The sequence below is a fragment of the Erinaceus europaeus genome, chromosome 7, assembly GCF_950295315.1.
Source record: "Erinaceus europaeus chromosome 7, mEriEur2.1, whole genome shotgun sequence".
Lineage (NCBI taxonomy): Eukaryota > Metazoa > Chordata > Mammalia > Eulipotyphla > Erinaceidae > Erinaceus > Erinaceus europaeus.
This window is the reverse complement of record NC_080168.1, coordinates 121,510,886-121,531,849: the sequence shown is the minus strand read 5'-3', so window position 1 is coordinate 121,531,849 and position 20,964 is coordinate 121,510,886.

The following is a 20,964-nucleotide window of genomic DNA, read 5'->3' as shown; positions in this document are numbered from 1 at the left end:
AATTCAGTTTAAAAAGTCACAGACTCAACAAGGGCAACAAAAGGGAATAAATAAATAATAATAAAAAATTTTTTTAAGTCACATATTGCAAGTTTTTAACACTGGAAAACCATCAGAGAGTATCCTGATAGCTGGCTATTGGAAATTTTTTTTTAAAGTATAAAAAAGAGGGAAAGAACTTTTTATAGCTCTCTTTTATATTTAATAAAAAAAAATGCCTCTGTGTTCATGAAGGGTTCTGTCAAGTGTAGTATTCTAATTTGACTTGTGATTGCTTTTGGACCAAGGCATAAATAAATCTGACATTCCTTATTCATGTGGTGTTCCTGCTTCAAAGCTGTCTGCCCCTTTTCCTTCTTTTTATTACTACTTTCAGCCTCCAATTCCTGTAGGGTTTATTAGATCCACAGCAAGAGGGAGCAGGTTGGAGCAGCAGCTGCTTATTCTTCAATAAGCTCCTTTCCCCGGGATCAGATGTGTGCTCAGGCAGTGACAGGAAAAGCAGTGTCTACCTCATTGGGGTCTTGGCACTGGCGGACAGGAAACGTGTTCTTGTAACTTCTCTCTAAGTCTGAAATTCGTGATAATTTTAAGAAGCTGTGGGTTTGATTCCTACGTTAGCTATTTACTGTTGGGCGACACAGACACATGCTATTATAACTCAGTGAGAAAGACTTTCCCTAAAATGGAGACATAATAATATCCAGCCATAAGGTTAGCTATCAGAGACTCTCGATGGTGTTGTTGACTAGGGCATAAATCTCATGTAGTAAACATCAGCTATTCTCGTTATACTATTAGACCCGATTCAGAGTTGAGTGCCTGAGTGCACTGAACAATTTGGAAGCCAGTTCTAATTATCTGAACCAAAATAGAGAAGGAATATAGGCTTTGCTATATAGCTTAGTTTTAGAGTTTTGGTAGGTCAGGAATCTCAAGTCTGAGGAACTACATACCAACCAAAGGACTGGATTTTGTTTAAGGTGATCTTGCCATACGTGAAAGGAGTTAGAAGGAAATAAGATAACTGTTGACTTTCTCTGAACCAAATGTAGATATTTTTGTGCTAGAGAGCCAGTGCTTTATGAGAGAAAGCTATATGTTTTGGGGTGAGAGAGAACTCAGTTCCAATTCTAAGAGTCATTATTTGTATAAATTAGGGGAAATATTTCCACTTGTTCTTTTCTTTCTAAAGAAATATAGTTTCTTTGGAACACTGAGAAAGGATTAAATACAGATAATCCATTTTAAAGTACTTAATGCCATTCTTGGCAGATAATAACTAAAACAAACAAACAAAACCTTGGTGTGCTGTTTCTTCCTTGTCCTCTCCCGTTGTTTAGTCATGGATAAAACTGAGATGGTTTGACACCAAGTCAAAATTTAGTTTAGACTCTACTCCAAAAACCATTTTGTCTGCTGGCTTATGATTTTCTAAAGGGTCGTCTCTCCTTGCTGACTGTTGTCTGCTCAGGTCTGGCATAGCTTGTTTTAACTAAGCGACAGAGGAAGGCAAATTGATGTCTCAGATGAATTCTAACTGGTGACATATAATTTCCCCCAACCACTTCAATAACACCATCTGGATACGCTTTTATGGATGATCCCCTGGGACAAACACCTTGCACTCCATTTCAGTGTAGATGAAGCATAAATCATGAGTTCACACAATTTTAATAGTGGAGCTGCTTCTTTATCTGACTGAGGTGATGGATTCATGTTCTGTAGCCACAATGGAGAGAAGTTAGGTCAGAGTTTCCAGAACACAAATAGCAGGTTGGCAAATTATAGTTCACAAGTTTGCTGCCTGCTTTTAAAAGGCAATCTTCCTGTTACACGCCCACTCCCGTTCATGAATGTATTGTCCGTCAGTCACTGCTCTCAGATTACAAAGTTGAGCACTTGGGACCCAGACTAGCATATAACTGGCAAAACCAAAAACACTTACTCTCTGACCATGTCCAGAAGAGTTTGATAATTCTCATAAAGAATCTGAAAGACGGTTCAGGTTGACACTCATCCAGAAGACCCAGGGTTAAGCCTCCAGTTGCCATTTGCAGGAGGGAAGCTTCATGAATGGTGGAGCAGTGCTGCATGTGTCTCTCATTTCTCTCTCTCTCCCCATTATCTTTATTTCACCTTCTGTTTTAAAAAAAAAAGGGTTGCCAGGAATTGTGGAGTTGTACAGGCACTGAGCCCCAGCAATAACCCTGTGGCAGAGAGCTAGATAGCTGTGGTTGGCCTAGATCCTCTTTATATAGAGCCTGGGACATAGACTTCTAGAACAGGACACAGTAAGCCTGTGACAAATACTGGTTTAAATATTTGGAAATCATTACTGTTGAAAAACCTAATTTGTATGCATTACATTTTTACTTTTTTTTTTCTCTCTCTTATTTACACTCAACACAGAAGAATGAATCAAGGGTTGGAGTCTTCAGAAAATGGGAACTCATGAACCTAGTTGAGAGGAAGAAGAGATCAAAACTTCTCCATCTAACAGTCAGGTGAATACTACACTTGGGTACAACCTCAGGCCCCTCTGAAGCATCTTATAAGTGGTAGGACGTTCTTCTTTTTTTCCTTCTTCTCTTTCTCCTCCTCCTCCTTCTTTTTGTTGGTAAAACGTCAATAGTCAATCTTTCAGCCTTTTCTCAATCTAAACATCTCACTTTTCCTAGAATTAATACAACTCTGTCCAGTCCCTTTCACGATGTTGTGACAAATGAAAAAAATAAATAAATGATTCAAGTTAAGAAACAGTGGAGAACTACTATACCTCAGTTAAGTCAGTGCACTTAAAACATCATATATTTGTTAACTTTGCCAACGATATTATTTCTCCAGAAGAAATTCCAGTCTCCAGTCTAACCGGACTTCTGTGGCTGACTTTTCAGGTTGAGCTATCTGTGGAACTCCTTGTGTGGACTGGATCTCTAGACCCTCTCTCTTAAGCCTGGGAGTGTGGGAACCAATACCTGGCCAGCTCTGAGCCTCGACCACCCACTCATTTCACACAGCCCATTAGAGGATTATCAAGGATGTTATGTTACTTCTCCTGTTGACCTGACCCTGAACGGTTGTGTCAAGTTACTAATTATCCTTACAGCCTTGCTCCATAAATGCCATTTCATTTCCACCTCCACTCTTGGAAGCCACACTAAGCCAGACTTAGGCAGAGCAACTCGTATAACCTCAGGAGCTGGCTGATGCTTGGAGAGGAGTGGGATGATTTCAACCATGAATATAACCACTAACACCAAGTGATTCTCCCCTTCTTTCTCTAGTTCCTTCCTTTACTCCTTTACTCTTTCTTTTTTCCCTTTCTTTCTTTCTTTCTTTCTTCCTTTCTTTCTCCTTCCTTCCTTCCTTCTTTCCTTCCTTCCTTCCTTCCTTCCTTCCTTCCTTCCTTCCTTCCTTTCCTCCTCCTCTTCTTCCTCCTTCTTCTGCTCTCTCTCTCTTTTGTTGGTACGTAGCTTTAGCTAATGATTAAAAAAAAAAACACTGAAAACAATCTTGCTTTAATTGTGAAATTTGCACTACTTAAGGACTGTTCTCATGCTTCCGAGTTCATTCCTGGTCGACACTGGACTCTTGCCTGTGCCGTATGAACATCAACAAGTCACCATCTGGGTGTTTCATCATCTTTCTCTGAGGCAGGAACGTCTCTGAGGATTATGCTTTGCCTACTTGGCACGGAAATCCTGTGTGAGCTTCAGTGATTAGGAAACCCAGGGAGTGATTTTCCTCTGTCTAGACCCCAAAGGCTAGCCCAGACAGACACAGGAATTCCCATGAAAACCCTCTAGACTGCAGGCCATAATTTGCCTTGAGTTGCTGTAACATCTTTGCTTGGATATACAAAGAGTAAGATTTGGAAATATTTGAATTCAGAAATGACCTGTTAGCCTGAGATTATAGTGTGCTAGAAACACGACTGTACTGGAAGAAGCTAACTTGGGCGCTGGGCAGATCAGGCAATGGTAGTGGGACGGGAGAGCAATTAGAAGACGGAAAATTTCTATTTTGACTAAAGCATAGATTTCAGCCTACATTAAAATTAATCACAGGCATCAGGAAAATAATGGTTATTTCATGTCTAGCTAAACTACAAGGGCTATTAATCTGAATCTAAAGACCTGGATCTAGTTGATTCTTTTTATCAGTCCACACTAAAATCAAGGAAAACGACCTAACCTACACATTGTTCATTGTTTTATTGAGTGTTTGAATAGAATCTTCGTCTGTGAACTTCCTGGCTGCCTTTCAAATAACTTTGAAAAATCATGTTTATGAATCAAGAAACATGAAGAATGAATTTTTTAATGAATATGGAGGATTGAATCACTTCATTCTTTCCTTCTTTATTCACTGGTCACTTAGCATATGCCAGGCATTGTTCTACATGCTAGGAAAAAAATGAGAAAAAAATGTATTCACTTCTGGCTTCAACAGGCTTCAGAAAATCTTGAAGACTTGTTAAGGTAGATATGAATTTGCACATCAAGAAGTAATAAGCATAATTAACTTCAAAGATTACTATATCATGACATAATTTAGTCTACATTAAGACTATAGTGTCTATGCCTTATATTAACTTAGTAACATTGTTTTTGTTAACTTTTTTTTTAATTTGAATTAGGATACTAACTCTGCTTTTTGGCAAAAAAAAAAAAATCAAACTTTTCTGCTTGGAGATACGTTGTCTCTCTGGGTTTTTCTTTTAAGTGTTTCTACTCTGATTCAAATTTATTCCTTTTTCCAGCCTGCATTTCTGGATTTTTATCTCATCTTCACCTTCTCTGCCCAGACAAAAAGTCAAAGCATGTTATTTCAGTCAAAGCGTGTAGCTTCAGTTCTACTAAGATGCTCAACCTTTTCCCACCTCCCTGTCTTTGCTCACCAATTCCCTTGCTTTACCATGTTTTTTTCTTGTATGAACGGGTCTCATTCTGATTCGAAGAACTAGCTCTGTTGCCATCTTTTTCAAGAAGACCTGTTTGCAGACGAGAGAGATACTGTTCTCCTTTGAGCTAAGCTAGCACTTTTTTTCTTTTTTGTATGCTCACACTTTTTAATTCTCTTTTGACCCTAAGTTAGAACACAGTCCTGACTATAATTTCTGTTTAAATTTCTCTTGTTTTCTACTAACTGTCAACTTATGGAGAGCAAGAATAACAGCTTGTGCTTATTATACCAATATTCCGTGGAGGTTTGATGCAAATATTTCTTGAGAAGATTCTATATGTCAGATATTGTACAAGACTCTGAGGATCTATATACACTCACTCCAAGTTCTTGTCATAGGCATTATAAATATAATATTTGTGAGAAAGTTCACTAACTCTTGATTATACTTTTTTAAAAATTGATTTAATAATGATTGACAAGACCATAGGATAGGAGTGGTACAATTCCACATAATTTCCGCCACCAGAATTTCGTATCCCATCCCCTCCCCTTCTTCTTCTTCTAGCGTTTGCCCTTCTTCTGTAGCCAGTCAACAGCGTCAGGTTGAGCCTGATGTCAAGTTTCGAGACCTCCTTTGAATCTGGAGAGGTGGCAGTTGTTGACTATGTGGGTCATAGTCTGTCTGGAACTGCAGGGGCAGTTCAGGTCGTCTCTGGCTCCCCAGCGATGGAACATAGCGGCGCACCGGCCATGGCCTGTTCAATAGCGATTGAGGAGGGCCCAATCCCCTCCCCTGATAGCTTCCTTATTCTTTATCCCTCTGGGAACATGGACCAGGATCATTATGGGGTGCAGAAGGTGGGAGGTCTGGCTTCTGTAATTGCTTCTCTGCTGGACATGGGCATTGGCAGGTCAATCTATTTCTATCTTTCTATCTATATTTCTATCTTTCTCTAGTGCGGTAGGGCTCTGGAGAGGTGGGGTTCTAGGGTACTTTCACTATATTTTTAATGTTTTAACTGTTGACTTTTGTGTTTGTGGAGGCTCTAGGGATTGTGGAGGTGGGAGGGAGAGCTATTTTAGATATTTTCATGCTTTGACAGAGCTTATTTTAGCTGACTTCTGACTATATATCTTGCAGTGTAAAGAAAACAAAAGTTGGCCAGGTCAATAGAAAATTACACCCAAAAAAGAAGAATCATGTAATTTTCCTAGTTAGCAACTGCATTTATAATCAGTTCAGAGGTGCAGCTTCTTCTGTACCTTAGATTTCTGGCTGCCTTAGGCAGTCACATGGCAAACTAGAAAATTACATGCTTCTTTGGTGTTTCACTTGCTACTGTTATTAGACATTGCTTCACTGATAACTAACAGGGAAGTCAAGAGGATTGTCATCCTCATCTGCAAAGCAAACTTATTAATTTCCTTTACAGTATAGATAAATGACACATTAAGAGTCTAGAACAAGGTCTATACACTATGACCTATAAATCAGATACAGTTATCTGCTTGTTTTTTAAATAAAGTTTAATTGGGACACCAGAATGTCCATTTATTATGCATTGTAGGTGAGCTTTTAACAGGAGGTCAGCAGCAAAATATAGCAGTTGCTATTGAAGGAGTATGGACCACAAAATTCTAAAACATTTACTAATTGGACTTCTATAAATGAAGTCTGCTGACCTTGAAAGAAAACTATGGCAGTCCCCCTAGAAGATATTTAATAAATATTAATATTCATAAGTATTTTCACTTTCACCAGGCCTAATCTGTAGCAAGAGAGGGAAGGAAAGAACATAGAATTCAGAATTGACACAAGAAGGACTAATCTTTTTTTTTTCTTACACAAGTAGAACCTCAACTGGAATTGGCGTATTGCACCAAAGTAAAAGCCTCTGGGGTGGGGAGAATACAGATCCAAGAAAGATGACAGAGGACCTAGTGGGGGTTATATTGTTATATGGAAAACTGGGAAATGTTATGCATGTACAAACTATTGTATTTACTGTCGAAGGTAAAACATTAATTCCCCAATAAAGGAAATTAAAAATATATCTTTTTTTTCTTTCCTTTCCTTTCCTTTCCTTTTCTCTAATTGGTTATTGTCACAGACTCCAAACCATTTTTTCCCCTCTCCTGGAAAGCGTCATGAGTCACCCTTGCAGTTAATCGTTCATTCTTGGCCATCGTTGTCACTGGCAGAGAACATGAAAATGTTCCACTAGAGCGTAAGACTGTCTTCCCAGGCAGTTTTGCTTATGATGGTATTGATTTCAATTAAAGCAACTTATCTGAATCTCTGGGCTTCCTGTTGGCTGCACTCATTGGCCAGTGATGTCAATGGAAAGCCTGTTTCAAGCCTACAATATCTGGTTACTTACAACAAGACCCAGGCAGCTGAAGCATAAACAAAACCCAAGCACTAATCAACAGAGAAAGAAATGATCTTCATTTGCCCTGCATGATGTCATCTATCTTGGGCCTCACCATTTTCTAACAATTATTGACTGTGAGGCAAGGCAAATCTCCTGAATCCATCTTAGCCCTTATCAGGACAGGTAGTCAAGCGTATCTCAAAACATTTGATTTGGTCCAACTCCATGTTTACATAGCCTTTCTTTCCTTTTTTTTTTTTTTTTCTCCATTATGTCAACCTCCGTAGGAGGAGTCTGTGTTTGCACAAAGCATAGTGTTATGTGGGTTAGCATTTGAATGATTCTCCTTTACTTGTTGGCTTATAAGCAGGCTAATTCAAATGATCAGATTACTTGGTTTCACACAGTGATTCAGCAATTTCTATCAGAAAAGTGATTTAATACTGATTTGCACAATTATAAGATAACAGGAGTATAACTCCACACCGTTCCTACCACCAGAGTTCCAGATCCCCACTCCCTCCATTGGAAGCTACAGCAGTTCTCTTAAGGTTGCAGATGTGGTTAGCTATTATTTCTACAACTATCTGTCTATATTTGTGTATATTTGCCCACTTTTATTCCCTATGATCCCATCTTCTCTTCCTTTCCAAGTCACACACACACACACACACACACACACACACACACACACACCCCTATTACTACATCCAAACGTCCTTTCCTTTTGCCTTCTCTCTCTCCAGGACCTGATGGAGTTGGAATTCAGAGCCCTCTGGTCATCTTCCCCCTATCATTTCTCCCCCACTTAGAGTATGGATCAAAATGACTTTGGGGGTGCAGAAGATGAGAGTTCCAGCTTCAGAAAAGTGTTATATAAAAAGTCATTTCCAAAGACGCATGGCATGTAAGGCCAAATGTTGAGAACATGTATTTGGTGACTTTGTAAATTCACATATTCCAATCAGTTGCCTTAAAACTTGTATAGCAGGGAGTTGGGCGGTAGTGCAGAGGGTTAAGCGCACATGGTGCAAAGCACAAAGACCAGCATAGATCCCGGTTCAAGCCCCCAGCTCTCCACCTGCAGGGGAGTCGCTTCACAAGCGGTGAAGCAGGTCTGCAGGTGTCTATCTTTTTCTCCCCCTCTCTATCTTCCCCTCCTCTCTCCATTTCTCTCTGTCCTATCCAACAATGACGACATTAATAACTACAACAATAAAACAACAAGGGCAACAAAAGGGAATAAATAAATAAATAAATATTAAAAAAAACTTGTATAGCATATTAAACCTTCTGGCTCAAGAACGAACCTGGCACAGGTTGGCTCATTACCACCCAATTTTCCTCTTTGTGAGCACACAGCTAGGCTATATTTCCCAGCCTCCTTTGCACTTATTGATGCGTATAGTCCTGTATCTGAGCTGTGGTTAGTACAGATGATGAAGATGTCATGTCCCTTTTCTAGTTCTAGGACATAAAAGCCTTCTAGCTGGTGCTTTCTAATCTCTTCCACTGTCTCCCTGGGTGGAGCGGACTCTTGGGAATTGGGGGGCGGGGGGGGGGTGGAATGGCAAGATGGAAGGAGCCTGGACTTCCCAGTGAGGAGGTGGAGCAGAACTCCAGGCTCCCTCTCCATGCCACCATCAACCCACTTCGCATTGTTGATGAGATCTCTTGCCCACTCATTCAAACAACCACACATGGTTGTAATAAGAATAGGAAACGAATGTTTATTGCTGAATTCAGTTGAGTCACTGAAGATTGGGTTTTTATAATAGTTTAATATACTAGTCAGAGTACCAGCTAAAGTACTGCCTATCATTCTTTCCTGTGTTCTTATTTTTATTTTTATTTTTCAATTTTTTTGGCTAGGGTTATGGCTGGGCTCAGTGCCTGCACTATGAATCCACTGTTCCTGGTGGCCATTTTTTCCCTTTTGTTGCCCTTATTGTTTATCGTTGCTGTTGTCATTATAATTATTATTGTTGTTGGACAGGACAGGAAGACAGACAGGGGGAGAGAAAGACACCTGCAGATCTGCTTCACCACTTGTGAAGCGACCCCCCCCCTGCAGGTGGGGAGCCTGTGGCTCAAACCGGGATCCTTATGCCAGTTCTTGTGCTTTGCGCCATGTGCACTTAACCCGCTGCGCTACCGCCTACACCTACCCTTTTTTTTTAAATTTTATTATCTTTATTTATCTATTGGATAGAGACAGTCAGAAATTGAGAGGGAAAGGGGTGATAAAGAGGAAAGAGACAGAGAGAAACCTGCAACACTGCTTCACTCCTTGTGAAGCTTCCCTGCTGCAGGTGGGGACCAGGAGGTTGAATCAAGGTCTTTTCATGTTGTAACGTGTGCGCTCAACCAGGTATGCCACCACTCAGCCCTGTGTGTTATTTTGTTACTTCATCAGAACAAATGTAGTAACCGCCAAGTTATACTTTACCTCCTTTTTCTGAAATAGATGATTTGCTATAAAGTTTTTTTTTTTCTTTCCTCCTCCAGGGTTATGGCTGGGCTCTGTGCCTGCACCATGAATCCACTGCTCCTGGAGGCCATTCCCCCCCCTTTTTTTTGTTGCCCTTGTTGTAGCTTCGTTGTGGTTATTATTATTATTGCCCTTGTTGACGCAATTCGTTGTTGGATAGGACAGAGAGAAATGGAGAGAGGAGGGGAAGACAGAGAAGGGGAGAGAAAGATAGACACCTGCAGACCTGCTTCACCGCCTGTGAAGCGACTCCCCTGCAGGTGGGGAGCCGGGGGCTCGAACAGGGGTCCTTACGCCGGTCCCTGCGCTTTGCGCCACATGCGCTTAACCCACTGCGCCACCGCCCGACCCCCAGTTTGTTTTTTAATGTGAGGAGTCAGTAGGCATATTTACTGAGAATCTGGAGAATACTAGGAATATTTTCCCTATACCTCTTTCCTGTGCAAGAGGTAAACTTTTTAATGCCAGCTAATAAGAGCATGGTGTCTTAGTTTGATTTTACAAGTTGAACTTTTCTGTTTGTTTGTTTTGGGTTTTTTGTTTTTGTTTGTTGGTTGGTAGATAGACATGTTTTCTCTGGCAGGTCTATTACTCTATATGAATTGAGTCAACTCTGTATGGACTATCAAATTTGATTAAACAGAAGATAGAAAAATGATGTTTTGGTTATGTTGGGTTGGGTGTTTGTGTCTGAAGGGGGTGTGAGTGTGACGTGGAAGAAGAATGTGTGACATGTTATTTTGCAAATGAGGAATCTGAGAGTGCTTGATTATAATGCCAGCATAGTCTCTGCCCTTCCCTTTCAGACCTGTTTCTTTGCTTTCACAAAAAAAAAAAAAAAAAAAAAAAAAAAAACGAGTGAAAGAAGCACGTGACATCCTGAGACAAAAACCTTCACCTTCACACCACATTGCACAGACCTTCTCTGTTACTGACTGACTGATGCAGATTAGGGCCAACCTGTCAGCTTTGTCACAGATTGAAGACCTTGGAGAGTATAGTCTAAGGGGCCAGGCAGTGGCCCACCTGGCTAAGCACTCACACTAGAGTTCACAAGGACCTAGATTCAAGCCCCTGGTCTCCACCTTCCGGGAGAAAGCTTCTCAGGTGGTGAAGCAGTGCTGCACGTGTCTCTCTCTGTCTCTTTCCCTCTATGTCTCCCCTCCCCTTTCAATATTATCTCTCTGTCTATAATAAATCAACAAGAACATTTTTAAAAAGAGTAAAATATATGACTACAATGAGCTTGAATATGAGCAAGAACGGTATTGTTAGGACTCTGAAGACTGGGGAGAGGGGTGTGGACATTTGTTTCTGCCACTTACCCCAAACTTCCTGTTACATGAGGGCTCAGAGTCTTTCGTTAACTTCCTAAGATCACAAAGACAATGAGATGAGGAGGCAGGATTTGAATCCAGGGAATCGAGTTATAGAGCTTGTGGTTCTTCCGCCCTTGTGTGGAAGAAAGCATTTCCTGTTCTTTCTATGTAAGGTGGACTGGAACAGAGAGAGACTGGGAGCCAGAAGCCCATCTGGAAACACCCAAAATAGGAGGTTATGTGACTCTGGAAGTGAATGCTTATTTAGGGACTGTGGCTTATGTAGAGAAAGTGCCACAGAAATCACACCTGGAAAAGTGAGTGACTGAGTTCCTGTGACTACACGCGCCAGTAAGTACTGCTGTCACTGCCGCATTATGAGCGGCCATTTTCCTTCTTGGAAATCTTTGCTTTGCCCACACATCACTGGAGGGTAGAGTCACTGAGTCACAGACATATCCCCAGGGAGACCCACCCCCCCAGGAAATCCTCAGCCTGTGCTAGCCAAACACACAGAGGTCACCCTGCCCTTCTGCTAGGCCTCCGGTTGGTATGGCCTCTCCACGCCCTTCTCTGTGTCTTCCATACTGCCCACTGAAAATGTTACCTCACTCTCCTTTCATGCTTCTGAAAATGTCCCAGCAGAAAAATCTTCTTGATGTTATCTTCCCTGGCTCTTTCCCTTTCTTTTGCATTTGGCACAAAGGATGATTAAAAAAGCAAAAAAAAAAAAAATCAATCTCTCTGGCTTCACAAATGCTATTGTTTTACTTAGGAGATGTTACTTAGAACCTGGGGACTCGGGGCGGAGCCAAGATGGTGACTTGGAAACAACAGCTGGTGAGAGCCCCCAAAAGAACCTGAGAACTCAAGATCACGTTCCTGGTCCCGGTCCATTCTCCCTGCTGCTGAAGTGCCTGTGCTACAGAAGGAGTTGGCCAGCAAAATGTGTCCGTCGCAGCTGGAAAACATTGGAGAAACAGTAATGAGTTAAGAAAGGAAACACAGTTGGACAGAAAGGAACAGCCTGAGGAAGGAAGAAAAAAAAATGACGAGAACTATCTCGAGTGGGCCCACCTGGTCTTGCACGCCCAAAGCTGTATAATTTCTTTTCAAGATGTCTACTTCATACCAGATTAAAAAAAAAATTATGTGGGAGAAACTGAAAACATTTTCTGTGGGTGAAATGGGTATGACATTCTTGACTGTAATTTGTCATTTTGTAAACTATCAGACACAGGCTTGTAGAAACAAGCTTTTTTTTTTTTTTCTTAACTGAAAGGATGGTGTAAGGTGAAAAAAAAAATCCATTGCTGATAGGTATTCTGCTTCTCATTATGTGAGCCTACTATAAAGGACAATAATGGAGCTAGAGAGAGTATTCAGGAAGGCCATGTGAAGTTTATGAAATTACAAAGGGCACCATACAATGTAATTCTTTAGCTCCATAGATGTTTATCAAATAGCTACAGGATTGCAGCCCAGGCTGTATGCCCCAAGAATATAAAGTTGAAAGAGCTACCATCCTGAGGTGAACTGGGACTCAGGTAGAACAGAGGTGGTGAGAGGAATGCTGTCAGATTTCTTGGATGATGTGAAGGAGGTTGCTAAACACTTGAAAGAATAGAATTTGGAGACAAAAAAAAGGAAAAGAGAAAGAAAAAAAAATTACAGTCAGAAGAAAGGCCAGGCCTTGGAGGAATTGGAGCTTGTACAGTGAAATCAAAACAAGGAGGAACCCTTTGAAGGATAATGGATATTTTTTCAGAGGTCGGGCGGTAGCACAGTGGGTTAATCACACGTGGCACAAAGCGCAAGGACCAATGCAAGGATCCCAGTTCGAGCCCCTGGCTCCCCACCTCCAGGAGGGTCGCTTCATAAGCGGTGAAGCAGGTCTGCAGGTGTCTATCTTTCTCTGCCCTTCTCTGTCTCCCCCTCCTCTCTCCATTTCTTTCTGTCCTAAACAACGATGGCATCAATGACAACAACAATACTAATAACCACAACAACCTTAAACAACAAGGGCAGCAAGAGCCTCCAGGAATAACCAAAATATATAAAGAGCTTGCCAAACTCAACAACAAGAAAACAAATAACCCCATCCAAAAATGGGGAGAGGACATGGACAGAATATTCACCACAGAAGAGATCCAAAAGACTGAGAAACACATAAAAAAATGCTCCAAGTCTCTGATTGTCAGAGAAATGCGAATAAAGACAGCAATGAGATACCACTTCACTCCTGTGAGAATGTCACACATCAGAAAAGGTAGCAGCAAATGCTGGAGAGGTCGTGGGGTCAAAGGAACCCTCCTACACTGCTGGTGGGAATGTCAATTGGTCCAACCTCTGTGGAGAACAGTCTGGAGAACTCTCAGAAGGCTAGAAATGGACCTACCTTATGACCCTGTAATTGCTCTACTGGGGATATATCCTAAAGAACCCAAAACACCCATCCAAAAAGATCTGTGTACACATATGTTCTTAGCAGCACAATTTGTAATAGCCAAAACCTGGAAGTAATCCAGTTGTCCAACAACAGATGAGTGGCTGAGCGAGTGGTGGTATATATATATATATATATATACACACAATGGAATACTACTCAGCTATTAAAAATGGTGACTTAACAGTTTCAGCCAATCTTGGATGGACCTTGAAAAATTCATGTTAAGTGAAATAAGTCAGAAACAGAAGCATGAATATGGGATGATCTTGCTCTTAGGTAGAAGTTGAAAAACAAGATCAGAAGAGAAAACACAAGTAGAACCTGAACTGGGATTGGTGTATTGCACCACAGTAAAAGACTCTGGGGTGGGTCGGTGGAAGGGAGAATACAGATCCAAGAAGGACTGCAGAGGACTTAGTGGAGATTGTATTGCTATATGGAAAACTGAAAAATGTTGTGCATTTACAAACTATTGTATTTACTGTCGAATGTAAAACATTAATTCCCCAATAAAGAAATAAAAAAAAAAAAAAGCCTCCAGGAGCAGTGGATTTGTGGTGGAAACACTGAGCCCCAGAAATGACCCTGGAGGCAAAAAAAAGGGATACTTTTCCCATTCTTTTGTTCTTCCCCCCAACTTGCTTCCTCTCCCCCTCTTTTTCTTTTTTACCATCATTATATCCTGGTCTCTTTGTGCCACAAGCTGGGAATACAGATTTAGCAGAGACAGGCAACTATTGATCAACCCTACCCCCAGCCCCAAACAAAAACATGATTATAGGAGCTAGATGGTGGTGCACCTGGTTGAGCACAGGTACTACACTGTGCAAGGACCCAGGTTCAAGCCCCTGATCCACATCTGCAGGGGCAAAGCTTTCCAAAGAGTGAAGCAGTATTGCAGATCTCTCTCTCTCTCTTGTCCTCTTTCCTCTCGGTTTCTCACTATCTTTACCCAATAAATAAATGAAAAGATAACTAAAAGAACATAATTTCAAGGGTAGGAGGTGTTCTCAGCAAACATCTAGACAAGGCAGAGGCTGCCTATGGAGCTGTATGTGGCAAAAATCTTGCTGGGGAATTGGTTCAACTGACACTTGAAGCACGAGGAGGAGAAAACAGATTCCTGGAGGAGAAGTAGGTGTGGACAGATGGAAAGGCACGGGGTGGGGGGAGGAGGGGGGAGACATATGAGCCTCACTAAATGATGTGACGAAAGACAAAGACAGGGAAACTCCCGGTGAGAATCACGGAGCATTCCTCTGGCCCCACAATGAGAACAAGAGTTAGAATTTGTTATCGACAGTCTGCATAAAAAAAAAAAAAAAAAAAGCTTCTTTGGAAATCATTAAAGTACGTGCATTTTTTTTCCTTCTCCTACGTTTTATTTTAAAGTTTTCATTCAGCAGGATCCCTATAGGTTCTTTATATTTTGTACTTCTCACTTTCCTTTCTATTTCAGGTTATCCTTTTGGGAACTATTAATATTTTGACACAATTTAAATTGGAATAGATATTGCAGCATGCATCTGCAAAAGCACAGCTGGAGACTTTTCCTCTGATACTATCATCTTCAGATAGACATCATTACAGATAGATACCATTTATTATAATTAATTGATAATTAATTACCATCCAGATCCCGCAAGTTGGTAGCTCTTTAAACAACATTGACTGTTGACCTTTATAGTAATCATACAACAATCCCCAGTGTCAACCATATCCAAACCCTGACACAATGTGACTACAGGGGTCTCCTGTCTGGGTGCATGAAGTTAGACCCAAGGATCTGGACATAGCTTTGTTACTACTCCTGCCAGCAGTTCAGGCACAGTATTGCTGGATGGTGATATTTCTCCTCTGGATGGTGAAATTTTTCCTCTTCTAAACTTAAGAGTTGGGCCTCACAGTCGTTCCTTCAGTGCCCACTAGCTACAGAGAAGGAAGCTGAACACAACAGGTCCAGAGTGAATCACAAAGGCTATTCTAAGGTTGTGGGATTCTTCCATGTTTTTTCTTTTCCCAAACCCAAGGAACACCACAAAGCCCAAATGAGTGATTCAGAATTCAGAAACCTCCACTGGGCACTCGGGAATCCTATTAAGTTTCTCCATGTCTATGAGATGACTGTACCATATCATCTCCTTTTTCCTCAAGCCTCCCACACACCTTACTCCTACAGATGACCAAGAGTCATTCTTCATTGAGAAAATAGAAGTCACTGGAAATGAAGTCACTCGTCTTCCCAACACAAAGCCTGCTAACTTGCTGTATCTACATCCAAAAGCCTTTTTCCTCCCTCCACAAAGAAAAAAAATAATAATAACACAAAGTTTAATCCTTCCAAGAAGGAATATTTCTCCATGTCTTTTTAAAATTTATTCTTTATTTATTTATTGGATAAAGACAGCCAGAAATTGAGAGGAAAGGGGAGAGAGAGAGACGCCTGCAGCACTGCTTCACCACTTGCAAAGCTTTCCCCCTGCTGGTGGGGTCTGGGGGCTTGAACCTGGGTCCTTGTGCACTGTAATGTGTCCACTCAACCAGGTACACCACCATTTGGACCTAATGTTTGTGCACTTTTACTCTCTATCTTATTACATGTGATTTAGCTGATTTTTTTGTTTACATTTTCTATTATTTATTTGGATATTTTTAGTAGTGATTTAATAGTGATTTACAAGATTATAAGATGATGGGTGTATAATTCCACACTGCTCCCACAACCAGAGTTCTGTGTCCCCATTCCCTTTTAGCTGAAACTGCAATAGTTCTCCCAAGATCACAGAGATGGGTTGATTATATATCTCTGTCTGTCTGTCTGTCTGTCTGTCTGTCTGTCTATCACCTATGTCATTCACTTCTATGGCCCTGCCTTCATTCCTTTATGTCACACCTGCACCTATTACCACTTTCCAGGGTCCTTTTTTCCTCTTCCCTCTTACATAAGTGAAACAGTGCCTGACTTCCTCTGGTGTTTTCCAGATTTTCTTTTCTTCAGTGATGACAAAAAAAGAAAAGAAAAAAAAAACCCAAAGATTCCTGGTAACAATCATTTCTGGTCCCAGTGGAATTGAGGTTTAAAGGCTTTGGGTCATTTTTTCCTAACACTGACCCCTTCTTGGAGTGTGGACCAAAATTCTTTATGGGATGTAGAACGAATGAGTTCTGGCTTTTGTAGTTACTTCTCCACTGGACATGGAGGTTGGCTGGTCATCCCATATCTGTGTTTTGGCCATTTATTCATATATACATATATATACATATATATATATATATATATATATATATATATATATATATATATATATAAATATATGCACATATATATGTAACTAATTTTTATTAGGTACTTATTATATCCTAGCTACAATTCCAGGGATTTTTCGGAAAGGAATTCATTTAAACCTCCAAACAATGAGTAAGTATTATTTAGTTTTTTTTAATTAGTGGTTTAATATTATTTACAAGAATATAAGATTATTGGGGGATCATTCCACATGGCATCCAGTACACCAGTTCTATAGACCCTCTATTCCATGATAGTGGTACCACCACAGTTCCCAGAAAGAGACCATTTGACAACTTCTTTTTCACAAGTTAATGTGTTTCAATTCTTTATATTGCACATATGAGCAAAACCATCCAGTAGTTGCCTTTTAGAATAATACGGGTTATTTGGTAGCAGATATGAATTATAACAATAAGATTCATTGAACACAAAAGTCTGAAGCATTAAACTCCATGACTTCACCTTTGCCCACACCCCCTACATTGTTTTTAAATGCGGAGCCAGGGGATGAGAGAGAGAATAATTATTATGTAAATACTTTCATGCCTGAGACTTTAGAATTTCATATTCAGTCCCAGGCACCACCATAAGCCAGAGCTGAGCAGTGCTCTGATTAAGAAGAAAAAGGAAGAAAAGAAGGGAGGGGGGAAGAAAAAGGGGATAGGGAGAGATAGAAAGGAAGGGAGAAAGAGTAAAAGAGTGAAAGAAACTAAGAAAGAAAGAGAGAAAGAAAGGAAAAAAGAAAGAAAGAAAGAAAGAAAGAAAGGAAGGAAGGGAAAGGAAGAGAGAAAGGAAGGAAGGAAGGAAGGAAGGAAGGAAGGAAGGAAGGGAGGAAGAAAAGGAAAGAAAAATAAGGAAAAAGAGTAAGGGGATGGACTCAAGCAAGGCCTCTTGCATACAGGATTGTTCTTTACTGATAAGGAAACGGTAACTTGATCAAGGCCATCCAACTAGTACACAGTTGAGCCAAGATCTGAACCTTAGTAATGTTTCTCCTTGTTATGCTAAGGCTGTTTCAATCACCTAATGTCTTTCTCCTTCTAAGAGCTAGTCGATGGTTTCCTCTTTTACTGACTATGTGATTCATGCCTTGAGGGCCCTGCATGAGCAGGCCCTTGACAGTGTTTCCATTCTCATCTTGCTACTGTCCCCATTACTCATTCTTGTTCAGTGACTTCTTCCCTGAGGCTCTTTACCACACTGAATTCCCTCCTGCCTTCCTGTATAGTCTCATCTTGTTTTCCCAAGCCTAAACACTCAGCTTCCTAGTCATTCTTTCCTCCCCCTCCTTCTTCCTTTCCTTTCTTTCCTTCCTTCCTTTTCCCCTTCCTTTCTTTCTCTTTCTCTCTTCCTCTTTCTTTCTTTCTCTCCTTCTTTCTTTCTTTCTTTCTTTCTTTCTTTCTTTCTTTCTTTCTTTCTTTCTCTCTCTCTCTCTCTCTCTCTCTCTTTCTTTCTTTCTTTCTTTCTTTCTTTCTTTCTTTCTTTCTTTCTCTTTTTCTTTCTTCCATGACACTGGGGCATCACTCCAGGCTGACTATTTTCCGACAGAAAGACAGAGACAGTGGTAGAGAGATGGAGAGAAAGATACCACAGTACCAAATCTTCCTTCAGTGCTCTGGGGGCCAGGTTCTAACCTGGGTTGTACCCGTGAAAAAGCAAGCACTCTACCCAAGTGAGCTACCCTGCTGACCCAACACACAGTTTTCTATCCATCTTTTACCTTAAAGGACCACTTTTGGTGCCTATTTTGGCAATTATTAGGCCTCTATTATGATTCTCATCTTTTTTTTTTTAAGCTCAGAACTATTATGTCAACTTGCAATAGTTATTTTTTTGACATATTAAGTTCTATATTGTAAGTTTCTTGAGGTCAAAAGCCATGTTTATATATGCATATTTTTGAACTTATAATTATGTGAACTTTTCCATGGTTCCCCATAAAGGTTGAATTAATAGTGCCAATCCTATACTTTATGTAAGGGTAACAATGAATTGAGCTAGCCTTGATTTTAAGTGTGTTCTTTTCATAGCTCCATATTCCTCTCTGCCTTCTCATTGTCCCCTCCTAGAAGAAAAGAAAAGAAAAAAGAACAACCTCAAGTCCTGATGCTGCTAAACAACTGTCAACTTTATTGCCCAGGGTAGGCAGTGGTTGAATTCATAATGTGATTTCTGGGAAGATTAAGCAGAACATGTTCAAACAATATACACTCTAGCAAAATCTGGTCTCTTTGTCATGGGAATTGAAGATCTTGCTGGATGGTGATTCCTTGCTTCCCCCTCATGTCTTAATTTCTTTAAAGTAACAATATTTGGAATTGTTAGAATGGACATGAGCCAGGCCAGCCAGCTTTACCTTGGAACCAGCCCCATCATGGAGATGAAAATAACTCCATCCCATAGTGTGATAATTGTAAGACGTAGGAAGTGGTGGTAACTAGTGCTGAAAACAGCCAGTGAGGATCCCCTACAGACTGCCAAGTCTATAGACAGCCCAGTCCTTACACTGACTGCTGCACACCTTTTCACATGAGTCTACTCCCAAAGCAATGCACACTGCTTAATTTACAAGAGGATGCCAATAGGGAGAGGAGATGAAGCTCTGTGAAGTGTCCCGGTGCATAAACTTTCTGCTCTAGAATGACCTTAAAATTGCACAGTTGCTATTCCTTAGGCGAATTAGGAAGAGAGAAGGCTCTGAAATCATGATGGCTGTGGTTCATTGATTGTCAGAGTATTCTAATGCAACCATAACCATCAGGAGAAGAAGGAATTACCTTTCTTTGCCTTGTGTCAAACAAAGGGAGTTGAATTACAAGAAATTAGCCAAACTGTCCTCTACTACTAACTAGCTAATGGGAAAAACAAGGATTCTAACTCATTTTTGGGTGACTATAAAGTCACAAGCGATCCCCACCTGCAGGGGTAGAGTTGATTCACGCAGTGAAGCAGGTCTGCAGGTGTCTGTCTGTCTTTCTCTCCCCCTCTCTCCTGTCTTCCCCTCCTCTCTCTATTTCTCTCTCTCCTGTCTGGCAACAACATCAATAACAACAATAATAATAACCACAACAATGATAAAAACAAGGGCAACAAAAAAGGAAAATAAATAAATAAATAAAATATTTTTTTAAAAAAGGCACAGGTGAGAGAAAGGTACCATGTTGTTCTCAAAACTAAAGACTACTAATTATAAATGACTGAGCTACTCATAGCATATACTTGTAAAAGTTACACCGCAATTCTGGTTATAGTGTGTAACACTCAGCAGTAATCTGTTATATTGTAAAATACACTTGAGCTTTTGGTTAGATATTTTTCTCGTGATATTAACTGTATGTATTGAGAGTGCTCTCTGTTGCACTCCAAATACCTTATTTTTATACAACCTTCTTCTTTAAAAAGGCAAGGCTAAAGAAGCTGGTTATTTTAGTCAACTCTGGATTGACAGGAGATGGAGAATTGGATTCCCTAAATTGTGCTCACCATCACTGTTTTAATTGGCCTTCCATGTACTAAATGACCAGGCAGCTTTTCACCTGCCTCGAGAGTTTAAAACGACGCTATCTCAGATTTTGGCAGTCACTATTGATGGTTCTACAACTTCTTGTAACAACATAACTAATTAGACCTCTCTTTTTATTTTTCTTTTGTTTATTTATTTTCCATTTTGTTGCCCTTGTTGTTTTATTGTTGTAGTTATTATTGTTGTTATTGATGTCATTGTTGTTGGATAGGACAGAGAGAAATGGAGAGAGGAGGGTAAGGCAGGGGGGGAGAGTAAAAGAGACACCTGCAGACCTGCTTCACCGCCTGTGAAGTGACTCCCCTACAGGTGGGGATCCGGGGGGGCTCGAACCAGAATCCTTATGCTGGTCCTTGCGTTTGGCGCCACATGCACTTAACCCACTGCCCGATTGCCCGACTCCCTTAATTAGACCTCTCTTACAGAGTCATTTCAACAGCACAACCCAGTTAAAGGCTGTGGAACTATGGGTAATTCACCACAGTGATGGAATCTTTACAGGATCCAATACATTGCACAAGGGAAACAATTTACTGAAAAGCAGAAAGATGTGGGAACCGTGAACCCCACTCTCAAGCAGTCAGGTGAGAAAACATTAGAAGTACGA